General features: G+C 49.1%; 1 protein-coding gene across 2 annotated transcripts in view; it reads right to left on the reverse strand.

Annotated features, from left to right (window-relative positions):
• The window catches only part of KAZN (kazrin, periplakin interacting protein), a 463,695-nt gene that overhangs the window by 329,084 nt on the left and 123,825 nt on the right, over positions 1 to 10,786 (reverse strand). The window lies entirely within an intron of this gene.

Here is a 10,786-nt window from a genome sequence, read left to right on the forward strand (position 1 = left end):
CTTCGTTGCGGTGCATGGGCTTTCTCTAGTTGCAGCGAGCGGGGGCTACTCTTCATTGCGGTGTGCAGGCTTCTCACTGTGGTGGCTTCTCTTGTTCCGGAGCACGGGCTCTAGGTGCGTGGGCTTCAGTAGTTGTGGCACATGGGCTCAGAAGTTGTGGCTCGCAGGCTCAGTAGTTGTGGCTTGCGGGCTCTAGAGTGCAGGCTCAGTAGTTGTGGCACACGGGCTTAGTTGCTCGGTGGCATGTGGGATCTTCCCGGACCAGGGATCAAACCCGTGTCCCCTGCATTGGCAGGCGGATTCTTATCCACTGCGCCACCAGGGAAGTCCCCATCTTACTGTTCTGTAGGTCAGATGTCTGGATGGTATTTTTTATGAGCTAAACTCAAGGTGTCAGCAAAGATGTGATCCTTCTGGAGGTTCTAGGGGAAGAATCTGTTTCCTTGCTTTTTCCAACTTCCAGAGGCTGCCTGCATTCCTTGGCTTGTGCCCCCTGATTCCATCTTCAAAGCATATGACTCCAACCTCTGCTTCTCTCTGACACTGACTCTCCTGCCTCCCCCTTGAAAGGCCTCTTGTGACTACATCAGGCCCACCTGTATAATCCAGGATAATCTTCCCATCTCAAGATCCTAATCACCTCTGCAAAGTCTATTTTACTACGTAAGGTAACATATTCAGAGGTTCCAGGAATTAGGACATGGACATCTTTGGGGCGCCATTATTCTGTCCACCACACCAGTGGGCCACCTGGAGCGTCACAGCTACCTGCTAAGTGTTCTCCTTTTTTCTACCTTTGCTTCCCTACGGTCTGTTCTCAATTTAGCAGCCAGACAGAGCCTTTTATAATCTAATGAAATCACATCACCCCTCTGCTCAACCCTCTAAGGATTTCTTACCTCCCTCAGAGTCCAAGTCCTTACAGTGGCCTCTAAACAGGTAAACGGGTAATGACTTCTATTGTTCAGACTGGGAACTTTTGAGAGTAAAGTGGGGACCCATTAATCTGGTATTTTGAGCTTAAGCTGGGACTGTCTTGGGCAAACTGGACGTGCCATCCCCCTGCCGTGCTCCCCCCTCTTTCCGTGACCACATGCCCTACCACGTTCGCCCCTCAGTCCTCCACCACTCACCTCCTTCCATCTTGAGGTGCCCTGAGGTCTCAGGGTCTCCATGCTTTGCCCCAGACATCCGCACAGCCGTCCCCCACCTCCTTCAAGTCTCTGCTTAAATGTAACCTCCGCTATGAGGCTGTCCCAGAACCCCCCAATTTAAAGTTGCAACGTTTGCTCCCGTCACCCTCCCTGCCTGCAAGGTTCCCTCTCCATAGCGCTTGCCACCTTCTCGCCTACTGTCCAATGTGCTCAGTGCACTCATGTCCTTACTTATCTTCCGGGTTTTTGAGCTCTTCCGTAGGAACATCAGCAATTGGAAGTCAAAGATTTTGTTCTGCCTTGTTCACTACATCCTCAGCACTTAGAACAGCTGCTGGCACACAGTTGGTGCTGGAGAGATATTTGTGGAGTGAATGAATGAACGACATGGAGCTACAGCCATGTCTCCTCCAATTCTGCAGCTTAAATCTGTTCTGGAAAATGTATTTCAGACCAAGGGAGGGAATATATCACTCCTCTTCCTTGGCCATCCTGAGCTGAACACCAGAGTCAGCACCAAAACCATGCGCGGAGCTTGTTAAAAACACACGCCCCTGAGCCCCACCCCAGCCCCAATAGGACAGGGGCCCGGGAACACACACACACACACACACACACACACACACACACACACACACACACACACACACACACACACACACACACACACACTTTTTTTACTCTCTTTGACTCTTTTTATATTGTTTCTATTATGAATTGTTTAGAGTGATTAATCCCTTATTTATTTCTGTAAAACCATAAATAAAAAGGTCCAGATAAGATTAGAACATTGGCTAGACCATGCTAATAGATGCTTCCATAACTAAGCCACCAGAGCTCAATCCATATTATCATTAGCTGCCACCTGGACACTTATAATAGCTTCCTAACTGGTTTCCCTAGTCCCATTGTTGCTTTCCACCAAACTCTCTTCACAAACTGTAGCCAGAATATTTTCAAACTACAAGCCTGATCACACCATGCACATCTGTCATATACATATACACACACACACACACACACACACACACACACACACACACACACACACACACACACATTTTTTCTTTGGCTGTGCTGCATGGCTTACAGGATCTTAGTTCCCTGACCAGGGATCAAACCCATGCCCCGCTGCAGTGGAAACACAGAGTCTTAACCACTGGACCACCAGGGAAGTCCCAAGGAATCTATATCTTTAATTTTTAACAAGTACCTCCCCTGTCCCAGTTTTAGGCACATGGAAGTTTGAGAATACTGACTTAACAGGAAGCACATACCCTCCACCCTATTCCTTCTCTCCTGAGCCTGTGGACAATTTCCCAGTGTAGCCTGGCCTCATCTATCTTTCGGAAGTAAGGCAGCCAACAACGGCTGCTTGTAAGTGAGCAGGTGGGCATGGGATTTCAGCTGGCCCATCCCATCTCCAGATGGCATTCCCGCCTGAGAGTCCACAGCTTTTATTCTCTGGAAGAGACTCATTTACCTGCAGTGGCTCCACATTCCCCCCACCCCGCAGGGCTTTCCTCCTTCTAAGGTCGCAGGTGATTGTCGCCAACCTCAGGCTCAAGTTCAAGGCTTACAAATCACAAAGTGCCTGGGACAGTAAGTGGTTATTTCACAGCGAGCCCCTTTTACAACGCATAAAACCAGAAGCGAGAGAAAAAGCTTGCCCTTAGAATCCTTGGTGTTTCTCCTTTTCGGCGCAGGAGTGGCTATTACCCCGAGTGTCGCTTTGGAAATCCGCAACAGGTGGTGGGGATAATGGAAAACGCCTGATAAGTAGCTTGCGCGTCTCCCGCTGCCTCTCCCTGCAGCAGCCGGCCGACGTTTGGGTATTTGGATCTCACTTTTGGGGACTGCCATGCGAAAATGGGTCACGAGGTGTGCTGGGGTTTGGCGTGTTATCTCGGAGCCCGGCTGTTTGGAAAGCTGTAATACCTGGGCCTCGTGGACAGTGGGTGGTCTTGGGGTTCAGCCCAAGCACCCAAGGTGGGTGAAAAGCAGGGTGAGGCTGAGGGGAAGGAGGAAATCCTACTCCTCTCCTGTGGTCCCTTCAAAATTAAGTGCCTCTCTGCAAACAACAGCGTGACCCTGTTCCACATCGTAAAAGCTGAGATGTACATCTTCACACCTACCACTTCTGTGATGTTTCAGGCCTCAGGAACTTTATGACCTACGTGGAGATTAGGGAGCCCAACCGAACTGCAGGGAGTCGTGGCTAGAAAATTGAGAAGGAGTTAGTGGTGCATCTAACCTCAGACAGGGAGATGCTCTGGACACACAGCCAGGTCAAGGTGCCCAGAAAGAGGGCAGGCGTGCCCTAGAAGCCTCATACCACACACAACAAGAGCTACCACTGGCGGGTATGCATCAGGCCTGTCCTCAGCACCTGCCATGCCCCATCGCATGTACTGCAATGAGATAAGCCTTTGCTATTCAAAGTGTGGTCCCTGGACCAGCCGTCTCAGCATCACCTGGGAGCCCATTAGAAATGCAGCATCTCAGGCTCCTCCCAGACCCCCTGAGTCCTAATCTGCGGCTTAACAAGATCCCTGAGTGGTTCTGGTGCACCTAACGGAAGCACTGAGTTAGGTGCTATTTTATCCTCATTGTAGAGGCGAGGAAGCTGAGGGAGGCGCAAGGGATTAGTCAGGGGTGAGGTTTTGACTTGAGCTCACATATTCTGACCATGATTCTAAAGTGCTCCCCCTAGAGGAGGGAATGCTTGATTGAGGCTCCAAAGGGCAGGCGTTCAGAGGAAGCACATTCTGGGCAGGGGGAATGGCTGAGCCAAAGCAGGAGCTGCATGTGACCCTCCACGTGCAGGGGACAGAAAGCATTCTGGACCAGCAGGGCTTGGGCTGCAAAGTGAGCAAGGACAAGGTTCCATCTGGAGACGCCTGCAGGGGCCAGACCCCCAGAGAGGTCGTTGAATCCAGCTCCGATGTCTCAGGCTACTATTTCCCCTGAGACCCCCCCACCCCCACCCCACCCCACCTTGAACATCAAACAGGCCCTGGGAGAACATGGGACCCCCTCCCCAACCCCTGGAGAAGTGTTGCTTGTGCTGAACCTTCCAGAATGCCTGTGCACTCCTGCAGGAAGGGCCATTTGGACATCTCACAAGGAGTACCTAGCCGACTTGGAAGGCTGCTAGGTTCCACCCTCTGGCATGTGGCTGCTTTTCTGCGGTCGTTAAAGCAACGGTGGATAGGGTGCTGCAGAGGTGGCTGGAATATGTGCAAATCAACCTGGCATAGGGGTAGAGTGGGAAAGACCTCTGTCTCCATTTCATCGAGTTCAAACTCAGGGTTCTGTATTTGAAACAAACACCATTTTCTCTGCATCAGCCAAGCTTCTCTTGGACATGTCTTGTCTTGCTTTCATCTTAACTCCGAAGCCGGGCTGCCAGGAACATGCATCAGCCATTCCCAAGTCACTCCAACTGCTTAGTTACCCACACCCAGTGCAGCGGGGTGGAAAGTCCCTTGGATGGAAAGTCTGGGGCTGAAATCAGGGCTAATGGCTTTGTGGCGACGGATCTCGAGAAACACGCTTAAGGGCAAGTGTTAAACACCCAGATGCTCACTCGACTGTGTGAGAAAGTGGTTTTTCAAGTCTGAACTCCCCGTGGGGCTGTTTGGAGCCACATGTTGGAAGAGAGGCTGCAGCTCTTTCCCCAAATCTCGTGCACTCTTCCACACACTCACTGAACACGGGGTAAGGAAAGAAGGTATGCTTCCATTTCTCTGCTCATTCAGAAAATATTTACCGAGAAAATTAATTCGCAAAGGATACTGGGAGGCCCCTGGATGTGCCTTAGGGCAGAGTTGCCAAATTTTCTGTTCCTGCCACTCTTAGAGTCTTGGTAATTTTTTCATGGCACCCGTAGGCCAAAAGAGATCCCTAAAAGTTTTGTTTATTTGGTAATTAGAACCAGAAACTTAATAAGTATTTATGAAGTTCTAACAACTTAATGGTCAGATGAAAAAAATAATACATATACCTTGAAGACAAAAACAATAGTTTTATATTGTTTTTAAATAATCACAAGTACTCACCAATGGAACATGTGTGCCTGTTGGGCAGTGCACGACTCCTCCAACCTTGAACTCGAGACTGGACTCCACCAGTCAGTTCCCGTTCCACACTGATTTTGTTGGTATTTGCTTTTTGATCAAAATAACTGCCCAAACCCCTGCTTCGCAAAGAGATGATGTCATCAAAAGGAATGTAGCAGAATCTGTCAACAGTGACTACCTTGAGCTAGCAGCTCACTCAGTGTCCGACAGATGTCACTACGTTTTCTTTGAAAATTGGAAATATCCCACAGCACCTCAGAGACTTCACTTTGGCACCCCCAGGTTGCCTCGGTGCACTGTTTGGGAACCATGACCTGCCAAAGTCTGCCACTTAATAAGTACTTACCACGTGTTTTGTATAGACAATTTCACTGAATGCTCATAACCACCCATGAGGTAAGTACTATTGCCATCCCCTTTTACAGATGAGGAAACGGATATTCAGCAAGATTAAAGCACTTGCCCAAGATCACCAGGCAGAGCTGGGACTCACCTTCAGGCCCAAGAGGAGCCAGAGCCCCACCCCCAGCCCAGCCCAAGGATGTGGCTTCAAGTCCAGGCTCTGCTATTCGCCAGCTGTGTATCTCTTTGCAAGTTTCTCAACCTCTCTGGTCCTTGGGTCCATAACTGCTGTTTGTACATCTCAGGCAGCTATTTTGCAAATGCATGGTCTTTATGACAGGGGATAAAGGATATATGGAGAAAGCCCAGCACTAACCCAGAAGCACAACCTCCCAGGAAGAGAAAGGGAAAGGAGGAGGAGGAGAGAGAGGAGGGGAGAGGAAAGACCTGCCAAGGGCTGACTCTGGGGCAAGACTTTCGGGCCCATGAAGAAGACACATGACTCGGGACTGGCCACCTTCAGCCCGTTGCTTAGCCAAAGCTGCCTTGGGCATCCTGACCGTCGGCCTGCAGCTGACAATGCCAAGGATGATGTGTTTTTTTAAATAATCAAGTTGAAAATGGATAGGAAAATGAGTGCTGCTTGATTAGGACTTTTAGTCATAATTGCTCAAAAATAATAAAAACCCACTGGCCTATTTAATTACCAGGCAGCTTCTTTTCTTTTCATTAGGCATTTCCATTTGCTCTGGATGGTGCTGTAAAGTGCTTATCAGTGCTAATGACGCAGTCCTCCGGAGCCCCATTTTGCCAACAGGGCTGTAAGTCAGGTTGTTTAGAAATGCATTTCCTACGCAACGATACGTCACAAAGGAAAGCGAACAGAACAACAGCCAGGGCCTTCTCCCCAGCTAATGGGATGTCACTTGCTGGGGTCTTCAGATCCGCTAGGCCTGAGTATATGGGTTCCCTGCTGTGCCCACACTGGCATCAGAGTGCCCACGCACGTGTGGAAGAGGCCGCCATCTTGGAGGGAATGAAGATGAAATCGGAGACACCCGAGTCCCAGGCCCAGCTCTGCCCCTTATTATCAAATCAGGAGGGAACGTTCTCCCCCAGGTCTGAGAAAGCATCAGTCCCTCTGGGCCCTAATTCTCAGGAAGAGCTGTGGGCAACTGCATGGGAACATCTAAGGACCTCACCTCCTGGATGCTTTTTTTCTATAAGGATAAAATTTTGCAGGAGCTGGTCATGAAAGGTAGTGTGATGTAGCAGTCAAGAGCATGTACTTTGCTTCTGACTGCCCGGGTTTGGGTCCTAGTTCTGCCCTTTTCTAGCCAGTAATCTAAGGCAGATCACAGGAAACTCTCTCTGCCTCTGATTCCCCACTGGGAAAATGGGTTTTATGAGAGTACATGTCCGGAACTCTACTGAGTACTCTGTAATGACCTATACGGGAATAGAATCTAAAAAAGAGTGGATATGTGTAAATGTATAACTGATTTACTTTGATAATGTATGAGAGGGGTCAGCAAACTTTTTCTATCAACCAGATGGTAAATATTTGGGGCTTTGCAGCCACACACAGTCTCTGTCACAAGTGCTATACAGAAACAAACGAGGGTGACTGCATTCCAGCGCAGCTTTATTTATGGACACTGAAGTCTGATTTTCACATGTCATGAAACATTCAAATGTTTTTCGTTTGGTTTTTCTCAACCATTTCAAAATGTAACCACCATTCGTGGCTCACAGACCATCCAAAAAACAGGCAGCAGGTAGTTTCCCAACCTTCCTTTAGGATCTTAATATTATTTATTTGCAGTCAGTTAAATCTCTTGTCTGAAACAAGTTCCTTTTTCTCTTGTTCTTCACTTAGAGACAGTGACACGTGCAAAGGAAAATATTTGGGGACATAAATGGAGCAGGCCCTGATTCTAAGGGTGAGATCTTCAACAGAGTTCAGTTCCCGAGCCAACATAAAGGTCTGAATTCACGCCTCTTCCAATTCTGGAACTCCCGGTTCTTCCTCCAAAGCTCTTGATAGTGTTGGAGAGGGTTATTCTGTGGGCCACATGCTTAATACAACATCTCACAAAACCCGTTAGGATCTCCGATAAAAGCATTTAGTGCAACCAATTAGCGTGGGAGAGAAAAAGGCAGCTTGCTGTGCTGGGTCCGGGGACAGCCAGGGGCTTTGCAGGGCTGTCTGCTCCGTGGTGTAGGGTCTTGGTTACGTCCCCAATTTCCTTATGGACACTCAGTTGGTCAGTTACATTGGAAGAAATGTGGCCAGATAGAGGGAGCCACTAAGTCTCCCTGGGTCACTGTGGGGACGAAGAAAGCCTGGTCTCTCCCCCATCTCCTTGCTGCCCTGTGTGGCCTTCAAAGGCCCTAGACATGTCCACGGGCCCCAGAACCTGCAGTGATAGTGTCCCTCCCCCACCCTGACCCTGTACATAGGGCAGAGGATGGGCAGGAAATCTTGTGGGCAGTGTTGGGGTTCATGTGGGGAGCCACTCTTCATCTGTCACATAGAAGGAACATCAGAAACGGTCTTCCCAGTCATTGTCTAAGGATATCTGAATAAGTGACCTTTGGAAGGTTCTAAAATTGCCTATTGGTAATCCAAAAGAAGATTTTATTGAGTGCTTAAATGTGGGCCAAATGCACATGTTTGTTCATTTAATTGTCACTAAGGACCTTACGAGACAAGGACTATCACCATGCCCATTTTACAGATGAGGACACTGAGGTTTAGAGAGGTTAAGGAATTCGTTCAGGGTCATAAAATTTGTAAGTCCCGGAAGCAGCGTTTGAACCTGTGATTCTCTGAGCCCCAACACTGTGTCCTAAAGCATCAGGCTAGGTTTGCCACACTCACGTGTGGGTTCAAGACCTCTGCAAATGCAATGCTACTGCAAGGGAAAAGGCTTTGAACGCAAAAGCTAAGCATCTTGAAATCTGGTAGTTACAGGAACTGGGTGCATTAGAATCATCTGGGGAACAATGTGCTAAAATGCAGTTTCCTGGGCCCCATCCTCGATGCCCTGAGTCAGCATCTCCGGAATCTGAATTTTAGCAAGCAACCGGATGATCCTGAGAATCGCTGAGCTAAGCCAGTCAGCTTTTACCAACTTAGTTCCTAAATATTCATCCAAATAATTCATCAAGAGGGTCCTGGAGCGCTGGAGAGCACACTGACTCCGGAAGCCCTGGGTTCATGTCTAAGGCTTATATTTTGTTCTCCTTTACCTTTGCATCCCTCTGCCCAGTGCTGGATTATCCCACTGGCAGGTTGGGCGTGAAAAAGAGAAAAGAACATTTTGGGGAAAACACAATGGCAACGAGTGTTTTTTCTTTTTTTTGAAGACAACCTTAGTTTATTTAGTTGATCCCTCGTCTCAGTTCTTAAGAGTCTCAAACACTTGTTGCCATCTTATATATATATATTTTTTAAAATATCTTAATTTTTAAAAGACATCGAAGGAAAAAAAAAAACCCACGTCATTTTGTTTCATGTCCTCACACGTTTTGTGGTTTACACCCAACGCCGGTTTTGTGGGAATAACACTTGTCGATGTGCAAACCGTGGCTCAGAGCACAGCCTCTGGAGGCGGGGGCCCAAGTCTGAATATTGGTGCCACCACTTACCAGTGGGGTGACCTTGGACAGGTACCTCCTGCAATTTGTACTTAACAGGGTTGCTTTCAGGGTTGAAGGAGTTAAACTAGGTCCGAAGTTCTCAAACCTGAGTGTGCATCAAAATCACCTGGAGGGCCGATGTGTCAGGTCTGGGACAGGGCCTGAACATCTGCATTTCCCAAAGTTCCCTGGTGATGCTGCTGCTGCTGATCTGGGGACCAAATTCTGAGAACTACAAATAGAGGGAAATAGTTAAAGTGGTGTCTGATCCATAGGCAGCACAGTTAATTGTTACATAAGTGTTAATTGCTTTTGCTTTGTTCTATGTAGGGGTGTGCCATAATCTTTGCAGGGCTCACAGATGCTTTTCTTGTTTTTCATACTTTTCCAAGGAGTATTTATTATTAGTTAAGTCATGATTCAGGATCCCAGGGCAGGGATCACCATGTGCCCAGGTCAGCACCCTGGGAGAAGGGCGGGGGACAGGAGACGTGGGGCGAGGCTATAGCCCAGATCTTCCCAGAAACGTGCCTTCTGTCCGGTGATGGTCCAGGCTGACACCCGGGTAGTTCTGCCAGCAGTTCTGGGCTTCACTCTGGATGTGTACGTAGCTGCCAAAGTGAAAATCTGGTAGGTCTTGATGTCTTCATCCACGGTGCTGACTCCTCTAGATGCCCCTGAAGTATATCCAGTTCAGTGTCGTGGGGCTCACAGCTTCTAAAGGTCCTCGTGCAGCCCGGCCCGGCCCGGCCCAGCCTCTGTCCACCAGACAGACAGTCATGCAAAGGCGACTGTGGACAACACTCTTCCTCTGATGGCTCAGGAAGAGAGATCAAGACTGAGGAAGGTGCCAGAGGATCCCAGGGGCAGCGCACACATCCGCTGAGATGCTGGGAACACATCTCCCAGGGGACACCTCCTCCTGGCAGGAAGAGGGGACCCCTGGTGATGGGAGTCTCCACCAGCCTGCTTGGCCCCCACATGTGCTCTGGCTCTCCTGGTCATTTTGCAGGGTGGCAGTCCATCTGCTACTGCCAAGCACCCGCTGTCTGTGCTCCGCTGGGAGCTGCCTCCTCAGCAAGAGCTCAGGTACCTCCACAGCAAGGGCTTGTCACAGGACTTTCTAGTGCCCGTGGGTGGCCTCACCCGGGAAACCAAACCATCGGAAGCCTCATTCACCAAGCCGGTGGCAGGTGAAGTGAATACCCTGGCCTTCAGAACCTCCCCCTGCCCAGCCCCCACCTGTTTGAATGTTTAGCCTGTCACCACACAAGGATGCTCACAATGCTTGATGCAGCCTGGATGCTCCTATGAATCTGTTCATTGGCTTTGAATCTGTCCAATTCCCTCCCTTAACGAGCAGATAATATGTAGGGCCTCAATTCTCAAAGAGTGGTCCCGGGACCAGCAGCATTAGCATCACGAGGAGTGTGTTAGAAATGCAGATTCTTGGCCACCCCAGACCTGCTGAATCAGAATCCGCATTTTCTTTTTTTTTTTTTTTTTTTTTTTTTACGCGGGCCTCTCACTGTTGCGGCCCCTCCCGCTGCGGAGCACAGGCTC

This window comes from Lipotes vexillifer, unplaced genomic scaffold, assembly GCF_000442215.2.
Source record: "Lipotes vexillifer unplaced genomic scaffold, Lipotes_vexillifer_v1.1 scaffold496, whole genome shotgun sequence".
In the NCBI taxonomy this organism is placed as follows: domain Eukaryota; kingdom Metazoa; phylum Chordata; class Mammalia; order Artiodactyla; family Lipotidae; genus Lipotes; species Lipotes vexillifer.